Source organism: Budorcas taxicolor, chromosome 8 (genome assembly GCF_023091745.1).
Source record: "Budorcas taxicolor isolate Tak-1 chromosome 8, Takin1.1, whole genome shotgun sequence".
Lineage (NCBI taxonomy): Eukaryota > Metazoa > Chordata > Mammalia > Artiodactyla > Bovidae > Budorcas > Budorcas taxicolor.
In genome coordinates, this window is record NC_068917.1 from 19138856 (window position 1) to 19162561 (window position 23706).

At 37.8% G+C, this 23706-nt stretch overlaps 1 pseudogene; it reads right to left on the reverse strand.

Annotated features, from left to right (window-relative positions):
* The window catches only part of LOC128052671 (U1 small nuclear ribonucleoprotein C-like), a 51756-nt pseudogene that overhangs the window by 24393 nt on the left and 3657 nt on the right, over positions 1-23706 (reverse strand).

Consider the following 23706-nt stretch of genomic DNA (forward strand, 5'->3'; position numbering starts at 1 on the left):
GATTCACCAGAAGGTATATCATCATAAAATACTTTAAACAGGCTTAACAGAGTGTTGTCTATATCAAAATGTGAAGAAAATGTGAAGAGTTGCTTATGAGCTCCCCCTCCCCCCAGGAGCTGTAGTAATAAAGGTCTATTGTTTTTGTCTCTAAGGCTTATGGGGACTTTTAAACTCAAACTTGAAATTCCAAACATAAAAGTCTCTTTTAATTGCATTAGGATATAAATGGGCAATTAAGTATTCATAAACACTAAACATTTTAGGAATAACTGTAAGAATTCTTATATTAGTTTTAATAAAAAGTAAGCTAGTGCCAAAATAATAGCTCAGTCATGTCTGACTCTTTGTGACCCCATGGAGTGTAGCCCACTAGGCTCCTCTGCCCATGGGATTCTCCAGGCAACAATACTGGAGTGGGTAGCCATTCCTTTCTCCAGGGGATTTTCCTGACCCAGGGATCGAACCCAGGTCTCCTGCATTGCAGGCAGATTCTTTACTGTCTGAGCCATCAGGGAAGCCCAAAATAATGGACACAAGTCGAATAAAAGGAACTGTATTCTGAGATGGACTTGGAAACCAAGTCCAATTGATAACATTCACTTAAGCCAAAAGGCAGACCTTAAATTTCCAACCTACTTACTTGGGCTCCATGTGAACAGAAGGAACAGCCAAGTTTCATTTAAAAAACAAAAAACTCAAGTTTCTCCTTCAGGTCTCAGAATGTTGGCAGACAGTGGAATTCTATTTTTGGAATTAAACGTAGCTAATTATTTTTAGGCATGGCACCAAAAGCTTATGTCTTCAGATTCAGCAGTTCTCAAAATTTCTTTCTGGACTTTTCTCTTGGGTCCCTATAACTCATATTCCAGAGCTGAGATACATATATAAACTACAAATATGAGAACATCCTTTAACTCTTAATGAATCAGGTTGAGGATTGAGAAAAAGAAATATGGTATAGAATGTAGGAGATCTTTTGTGTTTTTAGATATTGGAAGTGAGAGGGGAGGGTTTATTCTCCTAATGAGGAATTTATTAGTCAGATATATTTTATTTTCATGACAAATGCCTCCTCATCACAAGAAATCAAACAGATTCTTAAGAAAGGAATAGAATTTAAGGAAAAAAAATTTTTAAGGCGTTAGTCGTCTGAAATCCTTTTAAACCCTTTACAATTTATGTAAAGTAACTAAAAATTATGAAATTGTTTTTTAAGAATCCTAAATGATATTAAATAGTCTTTAATCCTATTTAACAGGATTTTATTCCTCCAATTGATGTATTTGCAGTGGAAAATTGGTAAATATACTGCATTTGACATGAAATTCAGTGCTAACCTGAAAGAAATGTTTATTTACAGGTGATCATATTTAAAAGAACTGTATTTAAGCAGAGTGAAAAATCAGTAACTGTAAATATGTAAGGCAGAGGACTTAGACTCTGTGGTGAAACATTAAATATATTAATTTTCCTGAGAGCAATTTCATTTTAAGTAATTCAATTAGCCTAAATAATATTTGATGAAGAAACTGTCAATCCAGGTTTTGGCGCTTAGGGATGGTCATTTAGTGTTACTCTCGCATACTGGCCACATGTCGTATGGCAGTTGTGACACAAGCTTTTGTAAGAAAAAGTTTAGTAACAGTTAACTTCAGAGCATGATGTGAATAAGCAACCATAGAGCTATAATGGAAAAGATGATACAAAACCAAAGGAAAGTATATTTTGTGCCATGCCATGACCCAAGCTTAGGGTGGAAAGTGATAGCTACCATTCATTGAGAATTTACTTTGTACCAGACACAAAGTATACTATAAATTTTACTATATTTCTCCCAACTCAGATTATCCCTATTAGGCATTGGTGAAAATAGTCACAAAAATTAGATTACTTGCCCAAGATAAGACACTAATGAATGAGGAAGTCATAGGAGCAGCACTCGAGTCAGGATTTTCTGCATTGGAAGTCCCCCTTTCGTTTTGCTTCTAAACAATCAATATATATGACTCTAAAGGAAATGTTAATGCAAAGCTTTTCAAGTGGAAAAGTCAAAAGAAACATTGCTACCACCTCCAGGAGAGAATCACTGCTCTAAAGACGAGTAAGTCAACTTTTGCCTGAGTCTTTTCAGTGATTTTCAAAAAATGATTAGCTATGACCTCCTGCATCCAAATTTCCAGATATATTTGTTAAAGATAGAGTCTGCTGGTTGTCACCTCAGACTTAATGAATCAAACTTTCGAAAGGGGAGTTGGATAGAAGTGTGTCCCCCTGCCCCAAACTCATGTTTCAAAGTTCTAGTCCTCTGTATCTCAGGATGTGATCCAGCTTGGAAATGGGATCATTGCAGACGTAGTTCTTCTGGTCTTTGTTCAGTCACTAAGTCATGTCCGACTCTTTGTGACCTCATGAACTGTAGCACACCAAGCTTCTCTGTCCTGCACTGTTTCCCTGAGTTCATTCAAACTCATGTCCATTGAGTCAGTGATGCCATCCAACCATCTCATCCTCTGTCGCCCCCTTCTCCTTTTGTCCTCAATCTTTCCCAGCATCAGGGTCTTTTCCAGTGAGTCAGTTCTTTATGTCAGGTGGCCAAAGTACTGGAGCTTCAGCTTCAGTGTCAGTCCTGCCAATTGATATTCAGAGTTGATTTCCTTTAGGATGGACTGGTTTGATCTCCCTGAAGTTCAAGAGACTTAAGAGTCCCTCTCCAGCATCACAGTTCAAAAGCATCAATTCTTCAGTCCTCAGCCTTCTTTATGATCCAACTCTCACATGTATACATGACTCAAGGTGTGATCCATCTCAGAAATGGGATCATTGCAGATGTGAGTAGTCAAGCTGAGATGAAGTCATTGTAATAGAGTGTATGAATGGTGTCCTTATAAAAAGGAGAATTTTAACACTCACACACGGAAATAATGCCTTGTGAAAATGAAGGCAGTTATCCACAACCCAAGGAACATGCAAAGCAGCAGAAGCTATTAGGGAAATGGGGAACAGATCCTCTCTCACAGACTTCAGAAGGAACCAGCCCTGTGAACAACTTAATTTTGTACATTCAGCCTCCGAACTTGTAAGACAATAAATAGCTGGATTTTAAACCATCCACTCCAAGTTTCTTTGCTACAATAACCCTATAAAAATGAACTCTAGGGGCACCTGCATTTAAAGAGAGTATCTCAGATGACTCTGATGAACTCTCAAGTCTGAGAACTGAAGAACTAGTACCCACCCATGAGATAGACAGGAGGACCATGGGGATAGCAGGCATTGCCTGGGCTTGTGATGGCTTTCTCTAAGGTGATGGGAGAATTTTGAAAGAGGAGAAAGATGAGTAGGAGGAGACTAGGGATGAGGAAGGAAAAAAAGAGGGTTGTGGGGTGGGGAGGAGCACATCAGCAGAGGGCAACTTGGCTCTTGTGGCACGGTTTCCTCCTTAGGAAAGAAAAAATGACAACAGAGACTTCAGAATCTCAATGATAGTAGTATGATTTGGAATTCAGGAAGTAATGGGGGGGAAAAAAAAAACCCTCAAAACGTGACTCTTCCAGCCCAATAATTAAAGCTGGTAACTGGGGCAGGGTTTTCTCACAGTGATTTATTTATGTTATATATAAATATATATATCTGGAGAATATATATATATATGCAGAATCACCTTAGTATTTAAATACATCAAAATTAATCTATTATTTTTAACCAAAGTCACTTTGAATAACTTTCATGTTATTTTTTGACATTTTACCATAGGAATTTTTAAATGCTGATATTATTCAGTGTACAGAAATTTGTAGTACAAAATAGATACTTGGAGGGTATTTACTTATGTATCATTTCTATCCTTTCTATATTAAATAGATCTATTGCAATTAAATTTGAATTCACAGAACAACTAAACTTACATGCTGATTTTTTATCTAGAACATCTTTCAAAATGTGAATCATATCTTTGTTGACAGTGTATTCTGACTAAATCCTGAATTTTTAGAAGCGATTGTATTTTTGAAGCTATATGTAAATGTTAGATTTTTCCCTAAGAAAATGGTCTCTACTTTGGTAAAATCATTGCTCTAATCTCCATGACCTAGTTTTCTTTTATTCAATGAAAATAAAGTCAGTGTGTTTCTTCTCAGAAACATAGAGAAATTTCTTCTAGATTTGGAGGTCTTTTTTATATCTTTCATAAAGCAATAAAATCATGAAACTGAAAGGAAGTTTGAGAAGTGGTGGCTGTTCACTCACTCAGTCGTGTCCAACTCTACAGCCCCGAGGAATGCGGCACACCAGGCCTTCCTATCCTTCACCACCTATCAGAGCCTGCTCAAACTCGTGTCCATTGAGTTGGTGATGCATTCCAACCATCCTCTGTCATCCCCTTCTCCTCCTGCCTTCAATCTTTCCCAGAATCAGGGCCTTTTCTAATGAGTCAGCTATTTGCATCAGGTGGCCAAAGTGTTGGAGCTTCAGCTTCAGCATCATCACTTCCAATGAATATTCAGGATTGATTTCCTTCACGATTGACTGGTTTGATCTACTTGCAGTCCAAGGGACTCTCAGGAGTCTTCTCCAACACCATAGTTCAAAAGCATCAGTTCTGTGGCACTCAGCCTTCTTTATGGTACAACTCTCACATCCACACATTCAGACATAGCTTTGACTATATGAATCTTTGTCGGCAAAGAAATCTGCTTTTTAATGCACTGTTTAGGTTTGTCATAGCTATTATTCCAAGGAGCAAGCATATTTTAATTTCATGGCTGCAGTAAACATATGGAGCCCAAGAAAATAAAGTCTGTCACTGTTTCCATTGTTTCCACGTCTATTTGCTATGAAGTGATGGGACCAGATGCCATGAAACTGAAAGGTTCAGAAGTCATTTGGGTCCAACTCAAACCTAGACATGAACACTATCGTTTTACTTAAGATAACTCTAGAGGAAAAGTTATCTTAGTCACTGTTTTGCAGTTTTAAACCCTTATTGGCAGGAACTACAATTGCTTAGACATTTATTGCATCATATATCCCATAATAGCTCTGTATTACTTGTGAAAGAGTATTTTTCTTTTGGAGAGAGTGTTTTGTTGTGATTGTTGTTTGCTTATTTTATACTTAAATTTCATTTTACACAGGAAGTCTTTTTCTCTAACTTCCATTCACCTGATACATAAAACTGAATTTCAACTCACAAAATAACCACGAAAATCTTTGCTTGGTTATCTTTTTGTCTGTACTTCTGGAAGTCATAACTATGTAATTGTTACTGTTATTATTATCATTGGTGGAATCCCAGGGACAGGGGAGCCTGGTGGGCTGCCGTCTATGGGGTTGCACGGAGTCGGACACAACTGAGGTGACTTAGCAGCAGCAATGTCAGTTTGAGAATAGGAAATTTACTAGATATCGGTTAATTCAGATTAGCAGAGACAGATATTGACAGGAAGAGAGACATTCTTTTGAATTGTGAGAATCAAACTGAATTAACTCAAAAGGAACAAAGATAGCCCACTGTCTTCCAAAGTACAGAACATATTGAAAAAAATAACCTTTATATTTATTGACTAACATGCCTTCATCACGAAGCATTCATTAGCCACTATTATGTTCCAGGCAATGTACTAAGTAGGCATGGGAATAAATATGTGTAACAGTCTTGGAGGGATGTTAGATAAATCAGTAGGAGTTTGCAGTGTTATGTAATATGAGATATGGTATGTGTATATACAGGGAACCTTTCCAACCAAGGGATTGAACCCATGTCTCCTGCTTAGCAAGAGTATTCTTTACCACTGAGCCACTTGGGAAGCCCCAGTTTTATAACATAAGCAATACCATATGATATTTCTCTTTCTCTGACTTAGTTCACTCAGTATAACAATCTCTAAGTCCATCCATGTAGAACTCACACTTTATTTTAAACAAAACATACTAATTTACTTTGAGATACCACTAATGATGGATAGTTAGATTCTTCCCATTATTTCTCTGTGTTATTCCTCAAATATAAATCTGTGGGATTAACTCTTAAGAAGTAAAATGCTTCAGTGAAAGTCTGTCTACATGTAATTTTGATAGGCATGCCAAATTGCCATCCCAAAATTTTAATCAAATTCCCTTCTCATTTACACGTCTCCCAACACTTTTATCATAATAGTATATTGTTAAACTTTTCTCATTTTTCCCCAGTATATTAAGCAAAAAAATTGTGTCTCACTGTAGATTTACTTTTCATTTCTCTTATAATGAATGAGGATGATCAATGGCCTATTGTGCTTTCTTTTATGACAGTTATCTGTTTCTGGAAAATTTGAAAGAGGTCTTTAAGGTAATTAGTCCTTTGTGGGCTGGATTCCAAATACAGTAAGTCCTCTCCATGCTAAGTTCCATTCCAAGAGTGTGTCTGTAAGTCCAATAAGTCCACCAAAGTTAGCCTAGGCACCCAACTAACACAATTGGCTATATAGTACTGTACTATACTGTAATGGGTTTATAATACTTTTCACACAAATAATACATACATAAAAAAACACAAAAATAAAACATATAATCTTACAGTACAGTACCTTGAAAAGCACAGTAGTACAGTGCAGCAGCTGACATATAGGGGCCAGCATGCACCTTCACATCTTTGACAGTTTGCAGCTTGAAGGTCCATATGTAGAAGACTTACTGTATGTTTTTTTCTGGCTTGCCATTTATTTTTTGACAATTTTTATGCCATGAAAATTCCCTTGAATATTTATACATTGAATTTATACATTTTTTTCCTTTTAATAGTTTCATTGTTGTATAATACTTAGAAAAACCTTCATGACTCTAAACTAATTATTTATAAAAAATAATTTATTCATTTATTTTTGGAGAGGGGCGATATTAGTGCCAGATTTTGAGATCAGTTCTGTCTGAAAAAAAGTGAAGTCACTTAGTCATGTCCGACCCTTTGCAACCCTATGAACTGTAGCCCACCAGGTGCCTCCTCTGTCCATGGGATTTTCCAGGCAAGAGTACTGAAGTGGATTGCCGTTTTCTTCTCCAGGGAATCTTCCCAACCCAGGGTCAAACTCAGGTCTCCCATATTGCAGGCAGACTCTTTACCCTCTGAGCCACCATCGCAGTAAACTAGTTCATTTACTACAATAATTCATATATTCTGGTAAGATTATTTTGCTAGAGAATTATCTATTTCACCCAAACTCTCAGATTTATTTGTCTAGAGTTGATAAAGGTGGTATTTTCAGTGTCTTTCCACATCGTGTTTCTTTTGCTATTTTTCTATTATCATTTCTTATATTTTTCATATAATTATACTTATTATCTATTTTTCTAGAATTAGATTATAATGGTCTACCTATTTTGTTGCTAACAATATTGTTATCCAAAGATATATTTCTCAATTTTTTTTTACTACTTTCATGATGTATTAAGATGGGCAAAAATAAACAGGGATAGAGAGGACCTAATCATCAAGATTATTTAAGTTACATCCAACCCATAGCTATCAAATGTCATACATTTTTCTAGAATCTTTGTGTTAACTGGTACCCATACATTTGATTTGTAGTGTGTTCAGTATTATTTTCTGAATATTCTGTCATTCATTTACATTTTGCCTCAAAAGTTATGTAAGACAGTATGTTTTTTTCTCTTTATTTCCTGAAAGCAAATATTTGTGTTTTTGTTTACTTTTCCCTATTAGTGATCTCTACTTTTTTAATTTCAGTCCATTTTCTCTGTCAAGGATGAAAAGAAGAATAAATAGTATTTTAAGGATCAAGAGTAATTCTGCTATAAATGTGTTTCTGTTGATTAGTTCATATACATGTATAGTTTGCTTTGTGAACATAAATGTTATATTGTTTGATGCATAGATATGAGCAATTTTTAGATCTCTGAGGATTCTACCCTCCTCATGGTTTTGCTTTTGTTTGAGTTTTTTGCTTTGAATTAAACGTAGTTAAAGTTTCATTGTAGCTGTTCATATTGGCAGGTATGTTTTACCCTTTCTTTTCATTCCTTAGTTTCGGTGTCACTTTGTTGTACATATATTTTTCAGGTACATTTAATTGAAGTTTACTTTTTTATGAATCTGGGAGATTTTCCTCCTAACTACTGAATTTAGCCACTTTTTATTACACTAGGTCTTAATTCTGTTCTTAAGAGACAATTACGATTAAAACATTGAGAGAATACACTCCGGAGTAGGACTCCTGTCTTCAGATCCCAGTTTAACAATCAATTAGCTGTCGACACATTGGCAATTTATTTTCTCTCTCTTGCCTCAATTCTTTCATCTATAAAATGATGATATTACTGTCATCTTTCTTCAGATTTTGTGAGAATTAATTAGGTTAATATTTGTAAAGAATTTAGATATATACGTGGCATGTAGTGTTGGCTACTATTCAGTTCAGTTCAGTTGCTCAGTAGTGTCCGACTCTTTGCAACCCCATGAATCGCAGCATGCCAGGTCTCCCTGTCCATCACCAACTCCCAGAGTTCACTCAAACTCACGTCCATCGAGTCGGTGATGCCATCCAGCCATCTCATCCTCTGTTGTCCCCTTCTCCTCCTGCCCCCAATCCCTCCCAGCATCAGAATCTTTTCCAATGAGTCAACTCTTTGCATGAGGTGGCCAAAGTATTGGAGTTTCAGCTTTAGCATTAGTCCTTCCAATGAACACTCAGGACTGATCTCCTTTAGTATGGACTGGTTGGATGTCCTTGAAGTCCAAGGGACTTTTAAGAGTCTTCTCCAACACCACAATTCAAAAGCATCAATTCTTTGGCGCTCAGCTTTCTTCACAGTCCAACTCTCACATCCATACACGACCACTGGAAAAACTATAGCCTTGACTAGACAGACCTTTGTTGGCAAAAGTAATGTCTCTGCTTTTCAATATGCTGTCTAGGTTTGTCATAACTTTCCTTCCAAGGAGTAAGTGTCTTTTAATATCATGGCTGCAGTCACCATCTTCAGTGACTCTGGAGCCCAAAACAATAGTCTGACACTGTTTCCACTGTTTCCCCATCTATTTCCCATGAAGTGATGGAACCAGATGCCATGATCTTCGTTTTCTGTATGTTAAGCTTTAAGCCAACTTTTTCACTCTCCTCTTTCACTTTCATCAAGAGGCTTTTTAGTTCTTCTTCACTTTCTGCCATAAGGGTGGTGTTATCTGCATATCTGAGGTGATTGATATTTCTCCCAGCAATCTTGATTCCAGCTTGTGCTTCTTCCAGTCCAGCGTTTCTCATGATGTACTCTGCATAGAAGTTAAATAAGCAGGGGGACAATATACAGCCTTGACGTACTCCTTTTCCTATTTGGAACCAGTCTGTTGTGCCATGTCCAGTTCTAACTGTTGCTTCCTGACCTGCATATAGGTTTCTCAAGAGGCAGGTCAGGTGGTCTGGTATTCCCATCTCTTAAAGAATTTTCCACAGTGCATTGTGATCCACACAGTCAAAGGCTTTGGCATAGTCAATAAAGCAGAAATAGATGTTTTTCTGGAACTCTCTTGCTTTTTTCCATGATCCAGCGAATGTTGGCAATTTGATCTCTGATTCCTCTGCCTTTTCTAAAACCAGCTTGGACATCTGGAAGTTCATGGTTCACATATTGTTGAAGCCTGGCTTGGAGAATTTTGAGCATTACTTTACTAGCATGTGAGATGAGTGCAATTGTGTGGTAGTTTGAACATTCTTTGGCATTGCCTTTCTTTGGGACTGGAATGAAAACTGACATTTTCCAGTCCTGTGGCCACTGCTGAGTTTTCCAAATTTGCTGGGATATTGAGTGCAGCACTTTCACAGCATCATCTTCCAGGATTTGAAATAGCTCAAGTGGAATTCCATCACTTCACTAGCTTTGTTCATAGTGATGCTTTCTAAGGCCCACTTGACTTCACATTCCGGGATGTCTGGCTCTAGGTGAGTGATCACACCATCGTGATTATCTGGGTTGTGAAGATCTTTTTTGTACAGTTCTTCTGTGTATTCTTTCCACCTCTTCTTAATATCTTCTACTTCTGTTAGGTCCAGACCATTTCTGTCCTTTATCAAGCCCATCTTTGCATGAAATGTTCCCTTGGTATTTCTAATTTTCTTGAAGAGATCTCTAGTCTTTCCCATTCTGTTGTTGTCCTCTATTTCTTTGCATTGATCACTGAAGAAGGCTTTTTTATCTCTCCTTGCTATTCTTTGGAACTCTGCATTCAGATGCTTATATCTTTCCTTTTCTCCTTTGCTTTTCGCTTCTCTTCTTTCACAGCTATTTGTAAGCTACTATTACTATATTTTAAGTCATATTTCATAGTCTGTATTCCATCTTTTTTATTATTATGTCTTCGGATAAAATAGAAAACGTTACAGATTGTCTTCTCTAACAATGGCCACAACAATATCTTTCATTCCATATGGTCTTCTTACAACTGGACTTTGACAATCCCATTTTGGGAAGATGGAGAACCTACATGTCTACTTCCTTTAAGCCTGGAGTGGGCTTTGTTTACCTTGATCAATAAATTAATGTAAAAAAGGTGCTATACAATTTCCAAAGCAAAGTCATAAAATTCTACACACTTCCACTCTACTCTCTTGGGCTGTTCACTCTGGAAAATGGCAGCTTCCATGTAAACATCCGGCTGCGCTGAGACTATCATAGTTTAAGGAGGCCAGCTAGCTTACAGAAAGCATGCAGAGAGAGCTGGGCACCTGAACAGTCTCTACTCACTGTAGCCTTCGTTCTTCAAACCCCAGCTTCCATATGATAGGAATCACGTAAGGGACCTTATCAGCACTGCTGGCGAGCCATTTCCAAATACCCCACCCACAGAACAGAAATGATAAGATGACTGTTACTGTTGTAAGCCAATGAATTTCAAAATTATTTGTTATGCAGCAATAACTTACCAGAACAAATGGTTTGTATTTTAGTTCTAGTGGTTAATTTAAAACAACAATTTTATATAATACTTTTAATTTTATATTTCCTGAAACAATATCTATTGGCCCTTTATGAATCTTGATGTAATTGGTATATTTCCACTTTCTCCCTTCCTTCATTGTCTAATTATATAATATATGTTTACTTAGTGCTTACTTTATAAAGTTCAAACTCTTTACATTTTTCTCTTTTGATATTTCTTTAAATATGTCTTAACCCTAATATACCACAAACTGTGGTACCACTTTGTGAGGTGTGTTTGTAAGGTATTAAGCTGCATTTACTTGCTAAATCATGGTTCTTTAACAACCTGCTCATTATATATATATGTCTCATTAATAAAACCTTCATTGCTGAAAGCTGAAAAGTAGAGATCATGTAAGTAAAACGTTTTTTAAAAAAATTTTCTATCGATAGCAGTGAACATTAAAGACAGCATTGTCTACTTAAAATACATTTTGAGTGTCTAATCATTCAAGTAAATTTATCTCTTGTCTCTATATATTTTTAATATTTAAAAAATCTTAGGAGACATTAAGTCATTTTTCATACATTTCAAGTAACTTAGCTAAGAAAATTGAATAGTGACATGGTGAGTTTGAACTAGAAATTTCTAATTAATCATATTTTCTATTAAAATAGCATGGTAAATGGAAGATACCCTTGATATCTGTAAATCTATCTGTTATATTAAAAATGAATGGAACTATTCTGAGAAAAAGCAATGGGGTAGAAACCATATTTATAATAATATTGTTAGTCGCAGCATAAAAAGTTTCAGAAACCATTTGAACTTCCAGCATAAATTTTTGAGAGTATCAGGGTAATCTATCTTTGCATCTTGACTCCTCTAGGAATAAATTAAATTTCTACTAAGTCAGTAATCATCAAATATGAACAATTCGGCAGCATATATTATGACAACTAGTTAGATTCTTTTCTGTCTCCTAATTATCTCTTGCCCTTAATGTATTTAGTATGTGGCTTAATGGGTACAGTTGAAATTGATCATTTTTTTTTTAATACCACATGGGAAGGAAGCAACAGCTTCAAAGACAAAACTGTTTAATAGAAAAGCGCATTTTCAAAATGATGCAACCAAGAGCATATATAAAATATTGTTTTATATGCATTGTGTCAAAAGAGAACCCAGTTTGGCCACTCTTGTAAACTGATTAATCAGAAATAAAACCAGTAATATGCATAAACATTTAGTGTTTTAAAATTTTTTGACCCATAGATCTTGCAATGGTAACACTTATTTATGTAGAAACAAATTGACTTTAGTTTCTCATTTATATGTAGAAGATACAGGTCCCTGTAAGCCAGTGCAAGAATCACGGCATACCATACCGGAGACAAAAAAAATGGAGGCTGGCAGGAGGCTCCAAGGAAACAGGCAGGAACCATGACCGCTGATAAGCGAGGAGTCATGTAGGCAAATATCTACAAAGGAAAGGTCCCAGTGATTTGGAATTTATTCTGAAGAAGGTTGTTTATGCTCAAGACTTATTAAGTAATTATTTCAATGTACATTTGCTGAGTCCCTATTTGATATATGTGGGGAATATGAAAAAATACTAAAATATTAGCTCTATTTATATATATATATGTATTGTGTATATGCATGTAATATACACATCTGTGTAGTATATTTATATATATATGAGTATATGCATTTAGTCATTCCAGTGGTGTCTGACTCTTTGTGACGCTATGGACTGTAGCCCACCAGGCTTCTCTGCCTATGGGATTCTCCAAGCAAGAATATTGAAGTGGGTTGCAATGCCCTCCTCCAGGGGATCTTCCTGATCCAGGGAATAAACCTGCATCTCCTGCACTGGCAGGCAGATCCTTCACCCACTGAGCCACTTGGGAAGCCCCGTACATGAATATACATATAAACATATGTGGGGCTTCCCAGGTGGCATTAGTAGTAAAGAATCCACCTGCCAATGAAGGAGATGTAAGAGACCCCGGTTTGATCCCTGGGTTGGGAAGATGCCCTGGAGGAGAACACGGCAACCCAACTCCAATATTCTTGCCTGGAGAGTCCCATGGACAGAGGAGCCTGGAGGGCTACAGTTTTTGGGGTTGCACAGAGGCAGACACGACTGCAGTGACTTAGTAAGCACACATACACATATACACAAATACACATCCATTTGAGAGATAACTTCTACATTCCAAACTTGAACAATTAGAAAATGGTGGTGCTATTTATTACAATGAGGAAGAATGAGGAAGAGGCAATAGGAGTTTAGGTTTGATTGTATTAAAACTGAGATTCCTTTTAGATATATTCAGATATCAAGTAGGCTGTCAGACATACAAATCTAGTACTCAGGAGAGAGTCCAAGGATACATATGAAAATTTGAGTTACCAGATGGTATATGAAGTCCAAGGAGTAGAGGAGATAGCTGGATAGAAAACAGAAAGTGCCCTAAGACATGCACTTACACAATATTTACTGGTCAGGTAGGGGATGAAGACCCAGAAAATTAATTTTCAAGTAGCTAGTGAATTAGAAGAAAATCAGGTCTTATTCTAATTTTGTGAAAGTCAGAAGATAATGCTGTTTCACAAATGAGAGAGTAGTTAAATCTTTCAGTGCTGCTGACAGGTCAAGAAAGATGAAATATAGATGTTACCATTATATTCATCATATAGGTTATTAGTGACATTTATGTATTCCATATTGTTTTCCTAAGCTCATATCATGTTTCTGCTTTTGAGCATGTATATAATAAATGCTCATTAAATATTTGTGGAGGGGAAAGAAAAAAAAAAGACATGGAGAGAGGCAGAGACAGAAGGAGGAAAGATAGAGAAAATAAGGAAGGAAAGTCTAGATAAATAAACTGAAAATGATAAATTATATTTTTCTGGCCTAGGCAAAAACTGATATTTGATTTCGTGAGATGTTGGTTGGGGAATGAAATCATAGGTAGCAGGCATGAGGTGAGGTCACTTAGTAGCAGGTGTAAAGAATCCTAGTTTAGCAACAGATCAGTGCTTTTGCTTTACGAACTATAAGTGTAAGTTTATATAGCTTTCCTATAAATAGACATTTCGAAAAAAGTGGAAGTCTGCACACTTGATTTTAGAACACCTCCTTCCTTTACCACAATATTGAGGAGTTATTTCGTTCATCTATCTATTTTTACACAGAGATGTCTCCTTGGCAGACAGCCCAGCCTTGCATGGCTACAGCAAGTTGGCCATGGACCTTTCTCATGTGTTCTCTCAACCTTTGTTCAGGAGGCTGTGATTGGAGACTGGCCAATCATTTTAAAGAAATTAAGAAAGAAAGAAAGATTGAACAGCTGCTTTGATGCTTAAGACAGGCTGCCTTCAGATGCTAGTTGGCACCTGGCTGGCAAAGAGCAAGATAATTCACTCCATCTGCTTATGCAACTACAGATTATTTGGTCAGTGCAGAGCTAAACAGCAAGAGCAGATATCTGTTTGGTACTTTAGTTATTAAATTCTCACAGTTTTTAGTATCATTCTATAACTAGCACAAGTGTGTGTTATCAGTTAAGTTGTCCTTATTTGGTTTGCCCTTCCCCAACTCCTTGTGATGAATGTCTTCCCTTCACCTGCAGATTGAATTAATAGAAAAGCTGCAAATTCCAGCAACTATGATTTCCTTCACTCAGTTCTTTTTATTGTGGTGGTTTCTGTTTTTAGCATATTAGGGAGATCGTGGAACCTCGTGAGATGCTGCATAAGCTACGGATTTCCTCCTAAGGAAAAGGCACATACATCCTAAATTTTATAGTCTGGGGTGTTTATTAACACTATTTATAGACAGATCAGCTCAGAAATTCTGAAGGTATAGGCAAGCTGTAACGTGGCATCATATTCATTGTAGACCTGGGGAGACGACTGAAAACATGATTTCCTTGCCCATACTGAATCAGAATTTCTAAGTTTGTTAAAGATGTGGAAAATTTGTAACGGTACAGTCTGAGACACTGCTTAAGGGCTCCATGGACAGTAGACTAAGAGAGCTTTGGTTCACAGCACTCTCTTTAAGCAGGCCTTTCTTAATAATAGAGAATACTGTTTCACTTTTCTTTTCCTCAACTCTTCACTCTGTTTTTCCCTCATGACTACTCACCACCCTTTTTACACACACCATGTGAGAGTTCATACACACCGCACAAGAGTGGCTGACTTGATCACAACACCTTTTAAGCTTTCTGTTATCCATGGAATGTTAGGCACTCATTGAGGCATTAAAATTTAATCACCTATTAAGTTTTGCTTCTTTCACTCCTAATTAACATTAGAAAAATCACTGGTGCTCTGGTTTTCTTTCACTTTGTGTGGCTTGGGAAGATACAGAAGAGTAATCTCAGGAAATTTGTTCTGAACCTGGAGGACAGCCTATAGCTAATACAAAAATTGGCCTCAGAATGTGAACTTTCTAGGACAAAGCCTCTAATCTTTGCCATGATTCTCTGTTTAATTGATACAAACCTTCAGACCCATTTTTTTTTCTTTTACTTTATTTCACTTTACAATACTGTATTGGTTTAGCCATACATTGACATGAATCCACCACGGGTGTACATGAGTTCCCAATCCTGAATCCCCCTCCCACCTCCCACCCCATATCATCTCTCTGGATCATCCCCATGCACCAGCCCCAAGCATCCTGTATCCTGTATCGAACATAGACTGGCAATTCGTTTCTTACATGATAGTATACATGTTTCAACGCCATTCTCCCAAATCATCCCACCCTCTCCCTCTCCCTCAGAGTCCAAAAGTCCGTTCTATACATCTGTGTCTCTTTTGCTGTCTCGCATCCAGGGTCATCATTACCATCTTTCTAAATTCCGTATATATGTGTCATTATACTGTATTGGTGTTTTCTTTTCCTAACCCCCTTTCCCAATCTTAAGCAATTTCTTAAGACATATTTTTTTTTCCTTATGAGCAACTAAGGATGGATTGCGTTCCAAACATCAGTTTGAAAGTCCTTTGTTTTAAGTTTGGCACGTATTTTGTCATGGTATGCATACCTAAATGATAGTGGCACCTTTCCAGCCTAGAAAACCCCTTTGACATTATTTCTGAATTCTAGGAATAGAGAATCATACGCTATTGATATGGTGACTGTTGCTGCATTCTCCTCAGCTTCTCCCCTCTTCCAGACATTATTCTTAGAAACCATCAGGAATGTCTAGGAAATTCCTGTCATCTTAACAGTGGTAGGAAAAAAAAAAAAATCACTCCTCCCAAGTTTTGGTTATAGAGAAGAAGACAATAGTAAGTTTTGCTTTCCTGGAGCAGAGTTTTTCCCAGGCAAATTTATAGGAAACATGGGAGCCTCGAATCTCTTGCCCCTGGCCTCATCACGCCTCACACCACAGTGTTTCTCCTCTAGGAGCTGGTGGTGAGAGAGTGTGGCCACTAACAAAAAGGGGCTGTTTATAAATGTGATGTTGACGAGTCAGGAGATGATGCCCCTGAGAGAAGGAAAGAATTTCTCTTTTAAAAGACATGCCGTATGTCATTTGTTATTAGAAGGAGTTATCTGAACAATGAAACAAATGGTTAGTCAGATGTTCTCTCACAGACAAAGAGGAACTCTGAGTGACCAAGTGAAAACCAGCAATGACTTCACCTAGCTCATTAGAAAAGCCCTTCAGCCATTCATTTCCACACAAAAGTTTCAAGCTCTCAGCAGTAGAAGAAACCATTTGACTGGACATCAGGCCAAGTAGAAACATTTGTAGTCAATAGCAAATAGCAGAGAAAAACTTGAAAGGATTAATGAACCCATTTTAAAGAGCAACTAATTACAAGCTTGGCTAGCTGAGACTGGAAGCTATGAAAGTGTCTTAGGTGACTAGTACAAGGGAAAACTTAAGGAAGCAACTCACAGTTTAGAATTATAAGGCAATTACTGAATACTTCGGAGAAGGAAATGGCAACCCATTCCAGTATTCTTGCCTGGTGAATTCCATGGACAGAGGAGCCTGGTGGGCTACCGTCCACAGGATCACAAAGAGTCAGACACAACTGAGCAACTAACACACACACACACACACTGAATACTTATAGGTCTTGAGGCCTTAGTATTTTTTTTTACTAGTTTTGGCATAAAATTAAATCAGAATTTTATACCATGAAGAAGCCTTGGAGATAGTGCTGTCACATGTGTTAAGGAGTAATCAGTTATGCACCATTGTGTAAATTAGTAAGTATGCATGTATTTGCGGAACGCAAAAAATAAATAACTCCTTTTCTCTCTCTTTGATTTTAAAACAGTTATACCCACCTCAGATCTTTACCATGAACTCTATGATAAAGCATCGCAAACCTAAAATGTCAGAAACTGATCTCCTGATCTTCCCCACTTCCCCTTTCATTCATTCTTCCTCCGCTCTTTCCCTTCTTGGTTAATGACAGTCCTCCCCATCTAACAGTACAAGCCCAAAACTTTGGAGTCATCTCTGAATTCTGTCTATCTTCTCTCAATATTCATCAGGAGTTCCTGACAGAAGATAAATAGACACTAGAACAGTAGCTGTATTTGTTGTATCTTGTTATAGGCTTCGCATGTGGCACAGTGGTAAAGAATCCACCTGCCAGTACAGGAGATGCAAGAGATGTGGGTTTGATCCCGATCCCTGGTTGGGAAAATCCCCTGGAGGAGGCAATGGCAACCCATTCCACAATTCTTGCCTGGAAAATTCCATGGACAGAGGAGCTTGGTGGGCTACAATCCATGAGGTTGCAAAGAGTTGGACATAACCAACAACAAGCACTGCACTGCACTGCAAAGAATCTAGCGTCTGGCAAGCCCCAAAGAAGCTAACATTTGTGATGTTCTGTTCTCTGATTTTATCAAATCCACCAAGATAAGGTCATTTTGTGATCAAAACTCGGGCTTTCTAAGGCAGATAGCTTTTTATTCCCTTTATAGCACAAAATATAATCTTAGAAACAATTCTTAAGTTATTTTTCAGACTGTAAGATATAGAAGTCTGGAGTCCTCACCAGTCCTTAGAATAACCGATCCAGAGCAATGTCAACAAAACTGTTTTGTAAAAATCTCCCAGGTAATTCAAAATTCCCATGGACAGAAGAGCCAGGGGGGCTACAGTTCAAAGGGTCTCAAAGAGTCAGACATGGCTGAATGAGTAAGCATGCACACCCAGGGAATTCTAATGGACAGTAAAGTCATAGGCATGCTTGTAGCCATCAAAGCTTCAGATTAAGAAAAAAAAGCTGTAAATGGAAAGAAGAGCTAGGGATTATATTATGATAGGCCAACTTCCCGGACTGTGTCCCAGATTTCTAATGCATGCTAATAGTGGGGAGTAGGAGTGAAGGCTCTTGGACATATACATTTCGGCAAAAATTGGTTAAATCCCATTACTGCAGGGCTTCACAGAGCCATCTATGACTTGTAACTGATTGCCATATGTTTATGAAAGGAATAAAACAGGTAACATTTTCTACACTTACTTTTTTTTTTTTTACCATTCTACCTGTTAATCAAAGAAAATTATGTGGAATGAGTATTCTGGGAAACACATCTGATTAACACTGGCATAGTGTTATGGTATCTATAAGACAGAATTTGGTACAATTGTAAAGGCAAGTAAGGATGGTTCAGGTGTTTTGCATTGTGTATAATACTGAAAAAATTAAAATTTATGTGGCAAGACATTACGGCTCACCCTTTCTCATTCAATCACTGGTGATTTTTTTTTTAATTTACTTACCTTAAAAAAGCAGTCTAGAAGAGGGCAATGCTTAGATCAAAGGAATAATTTTCAAAAGATGCTGTTTTAGGAAAACTGGTCCCTACGATGGATGCTAGTTCAGAGTAGCTGGGCCTTCCTGACAGTTCTCACCTCTCCATAAAATCTACCTCTGATCCTGTCTCTCCAGAGTTTTGGGAAAGTTTATTTTTTAACTCCTCCTGTCTATCATCAGCCACCACACTGTTAGTATGCTCTCCAGAGAATGAAGGATTTGTACGTGAATATTTGTCTTGTCTCCTGGGTATGATGAGGCAGCAGATGTTTTCTCATGCTGTGTATAAAGGCTACGTTTATTCTGGGCCTTTTCCATCTTGCTTATTTAGTGAAAGGTTGATGTTAAAGGTCTTTGTTGTTGTTTACTTTCTCCTTTTAGAAGAAATATGCATATACTTTCTGAACTGTGTTCCCAGCCAGTCTCTCTCTACCTTTCTCTGTCTCTGTAGGTCTGCTGTTATCACTGAACTATCTGTCTCTGTCTCTCTGAGGCCTTCATTCAGATATACCATACCGTCAAGTTCATTTTCAGATGTGAAATTTAAGAATACTACAGCCTTAGGCAAACCAGTATAGTGATAGAAGCTGCAGCAGAAAAATATGGGCTTTAGTGTCAGATTCGAAGAAGGCAGTGGCACCCCACTCCAGGGCTCTTGCCTGGAAAATCCCATGGATGGAGGAGCCTGGTAGGCTGCAGTCCATGGGGTCGCTGAGAGTTGGACACGACTCAGTGACTTCACTTTTGCTTTTCACTTTCATGCATTGGAGAAGGAAATGGCAGCCCACTCCAGTGATCTTGCCTGGAGAATCCCAGGGACAGCGGAGCCTGGTGGGCTGCCGTTTATGGAGTTACACAGAGTTGGACACGACTGAAGCGACTTAGCAGCAGCAGCTGCTGCAACAGTGTCAGATAGGATGTGGTTCATTATATTACTGACTGGCTGTGTTACCTCCCTCCAGCAAGTTACTCAAGAGCTATGGGTAGCCTGAAAGAGGGTGGTATCTAAGTTGTGGGAGCATAGAGAGAGGATTATTGAAACAGTGTATATGAAAGTGCCTGGAATTTGCTTTCCCTTCTATCTCCTCTTTTCTCATTAATACTCTTCATAGGTGATCTCTCCTCCCTGAGAACCCTCCTGGGTTACCCAAAATTTCCCCACATGAAGTCTAGAGAGCACCTCATGTCAGCCCTTACCAATTTTATCCTTTAATCCAAGAACAGGAATCCAGGTAATAAGTTCTTCTAAAGCACCATCTCCAGAAGATCCATAGTGGCTGCCTAGAGACTGTATAAAAAACAGTCATAAGGGCCAATTAGAGCTCTGAGAATAGAAGCATTGAGATTGGTTGTTTATGTCTGTCTTTTGCGTGAGAAGTTAAGTTGCAACATATGTATTTGCCAGTTCTATTCCAAACCTGTTTCTTCTCTTTTCTTTCCCAACCAATTTTTACCAAGCTAGCCCCATCTTCTTGGGCTCTTGCTATAGCCTTCTAAAATAGCCCAATTTTATATATGTTCATTCCCAAAAAGACAACAGTTTTGGCTGATGGTACTCTGTATAATCATTGTAGGGACACTTAACATATTTATAGACTAGGTATGAATCTAATAGTGGAATTTCATGCAATGTTCTTGCAAGTTTTCTCATCATGTTATGCAACTCTCCTTACCTGTTACAAGGTCTCTACCATAGCTTCTCATCTCTGCCATTGCTCTGTGAAAACATAGACACTAAGTATAATAAATAAATGGGTGTGTTCCAATAAAACTTTATTTACAAGAACATACGGTGAACTCAATATCACCTATGAGTCATGGTTGCTAAGCCCTGTGTGAAAGCTACATTTCTGTGTACATTACTCACCAATGAGTCTAGACACTGAGACACGAGAATTGGCCCTGCTCTTGGCACTCAATAAATCTGAACAGACCTTATGTTCTGTGACTTGCAATGAATTATAAGTGGGACTTGGCCCTGGATATTAGTTTCAAAATTTTCACTGAACTTCATAAAGCTGCCTATGCTGATGCTTCTCAAACTTGAATATACATCGGAATCATCTAGATAGCCAGACCATAAATTGCTAGCACCGCCATTAGCATTCCTGTAATAGTCCACTAGGTCTGGAGTACGGCCTGATAATTTACATTTCTAATATCCATGTGGATGCAAATGGCTTGGAGAATCATACTTTGAGAATGAATGGCCTAAGCGATCCCTTTTGCCTAGAAAATCTAAGGTGTTCGACAAAATAACATTACTCAAGCAGCGGTGAATTTGGTTCGTCCTCCAATTCCTGATCGTAGAAAACTTATTGCACAACATCTCTACTTGATTAACTAATATATGCCTCCTGTTGGCAAGTTACCTGCCTATTGCCGGCAGCCCAGAAAATATAACCTGAGGTCCATGGATGTGCTGGTTGGTGGTAAGAACTGTAGCTCAGAGGAGCCCCAGATCAGCAGGCTCCCTTCCTGTGCCTGTTGCCATCCCACAGGCCCAGTATCTCTGCTGGCCAGTGGTGACAATTTACCTTAGCCTCTAGAGCAGAGGTTTCGGCAAGTGAGTCTCTCCCTGAATCTGATAAAAATCAAACAGTAGATCTCCTCACCTATTAAGATGATCTTAATTTCCTGTGTGATTTTGTTTCCATGAAAGTACATAGGAGACTGCATCAGCATATATCCTCCAATTTGACCACATTAACTAGACTAGTGAACAACCAATTGCTTATCCATTTCCTATGCCAATAGTTGCACACTCTGTGTGTGTGTGTGTGTGTTTAATATATGGGATACTCCTGGGTTTCTCTTTCTTGGGAGAGGAGAGAATGAAAGTGATATTTATCAAATAAGTAGAATTGGTAGCCATCCTTGTTTCCTCCAAAAAAGCTAGCTCACCAACTATTGCCTGAATCTTGTCTTTGGTGCCATGTTTTTTTGTCTGAAAAAGCAGACTTTTAAGCTGTTAGCAATCATTTATACCTGGGACTTCCTTAGTGGTTCAGATGGTAAAGAATCCTGGGTTGGGAAGATCCCCTGGAGAAGGGAACGGAAACCCACTCCAGTATTCTTGCCTGGGACATCCCATAGACAGAGGAGCCTGGCAGGCTATAGTACATGGGGTTGCAAAAGAGTCGGACACGACTCAGTGACTAAACAGTAACAACAACTCCAATCATATAATAGATAACTGGAAATTTAAAATCCACAAAATAGATAGGTTCACACCAGTATACAGGACAGATGCTCCAGCAAAGTGCTGCAGAGTTCACTGGGGATCTTCCTTATCTCTGAAGATATACCTGGGCACAAAGCCACTGAAATAAAGTTCCCCAGAGGGAGTCAGGACATGGGATGGAGGCAGCCCAGTGGCCACTGATAAAACAGACGCTGCCCTGCTATCCCAGTGCTTTTTCTCCTTTGAAGTGCTGTCTGTGGTTATACAAAAATTATCTGTTTTCAGTTCCCTAATCCACACTGAAGCACCAAAAGAATGCTCCTTGCCCAAGGTCACATAGTGAGTGGCAGATCAATGACATGGACAGAAAATAGAGATATGAGGGCTAATGTCGTTATGGACTTTGGATGCCGCAATTATCTTAGTTGCACCTAGAAGAAGAAAATAGCGGATTCACTTCAAAGGTTTATTTTAGGAGTTTGTGTTTTATTTTTTTTTTTTCCCAAATTCAATGTATCAAAGAGTCCTAGCTATGAATGCCTGTCAGATAATTACTCTTAGAAGCCACATGTTTTTCTAGTAAGGAGAAAAGTAAGAAAGAGAAAACATAATGATTAAAACATTGTAAGCTTAGGATTCTGTGTGTTTCTGTAGTGAGTATTTAAGGAAAAATACCATGCATTTGTTAATGATTTGTTACCATGATATAAAAGAAAATGAGTTAAAACTGAATACTTCCCCAAACACAGTAGTTTAGCTCTAAGATTCTATTGGCAATGCTATAAATCCTTTCAAGTATCAGTTTCTGATAAAATATGGAAGACCTTTAAATAAGTGGCTCTAACAGACACCAATTCCATGTATTAAAAAAAAAATTCACACTGCTCCAAGCTGCTATTCAATTCATTTCAGTGGGCTTTATTATACCCTCAAAAACTATATTATCCTTTGAATCTCAATTTATCTCCTTTCAAATCTATTTGGCTGATGTTAAAGGTGAAAACTGATATGGCCCAATGGAGCATGGATTCAGAAAAACTGAAAATGGAGTATGTACCATTTCCAACTTGAAAAGAAGCTAATAGAAATTATTTTGCTGTTCTATTCACTTGACTCCTCTTTCCCATTGGAAAGTTTCTTGGATTGAACACCCTCCAGCTATCAATGATAATGTCTATGATATGCATTTGACTAGAATCAATTATATTGTAATAGCTAAAATAAAAACACAAGAATCGAGCTATGAAAAGAGCACTTTTATAGAAGAAAATTCAGTCTAAAGGGAACATAACTTTTAGTGTCAACTCTGACTTGTGAAAATGAAGAGCAAAATGTTCCCTGAACACTGAGAAGATAATTTCCTCTTATCGCCAAAGCTTTGTTCCTGTTCCTTCTCTGGTTATCAAATCATATTTCCATAATGAATATTAATGCTTATAGCACTTTAAAACCCAAACACCTGTGGTATCTAAATTAACCGAGATCCTTTATCCATATTTAATATTTTGCAAGTTTTTGCAGAAGCATCTATTGCCATTTTGTTATATATTTTGAATGCACATTCATGTGAAGTGGTTTGCCTTGCAAGTTCAGTGAGACTGTAAGCTGTGGTTTCAAGTTTCCTCTCACTGCATGTAAGCACCCAGGCATTTTCATACAGTGTCTACAGTGCCTTCTCTGAATTGTAATTTAAGTTTTATCACAACACTGCGGGAGCCGCTAGTATCTGCAGCTTGATTTCACCCCATGGTTTAATACCCTGAAGTGTCAAGCTGATAGACAATGCTGT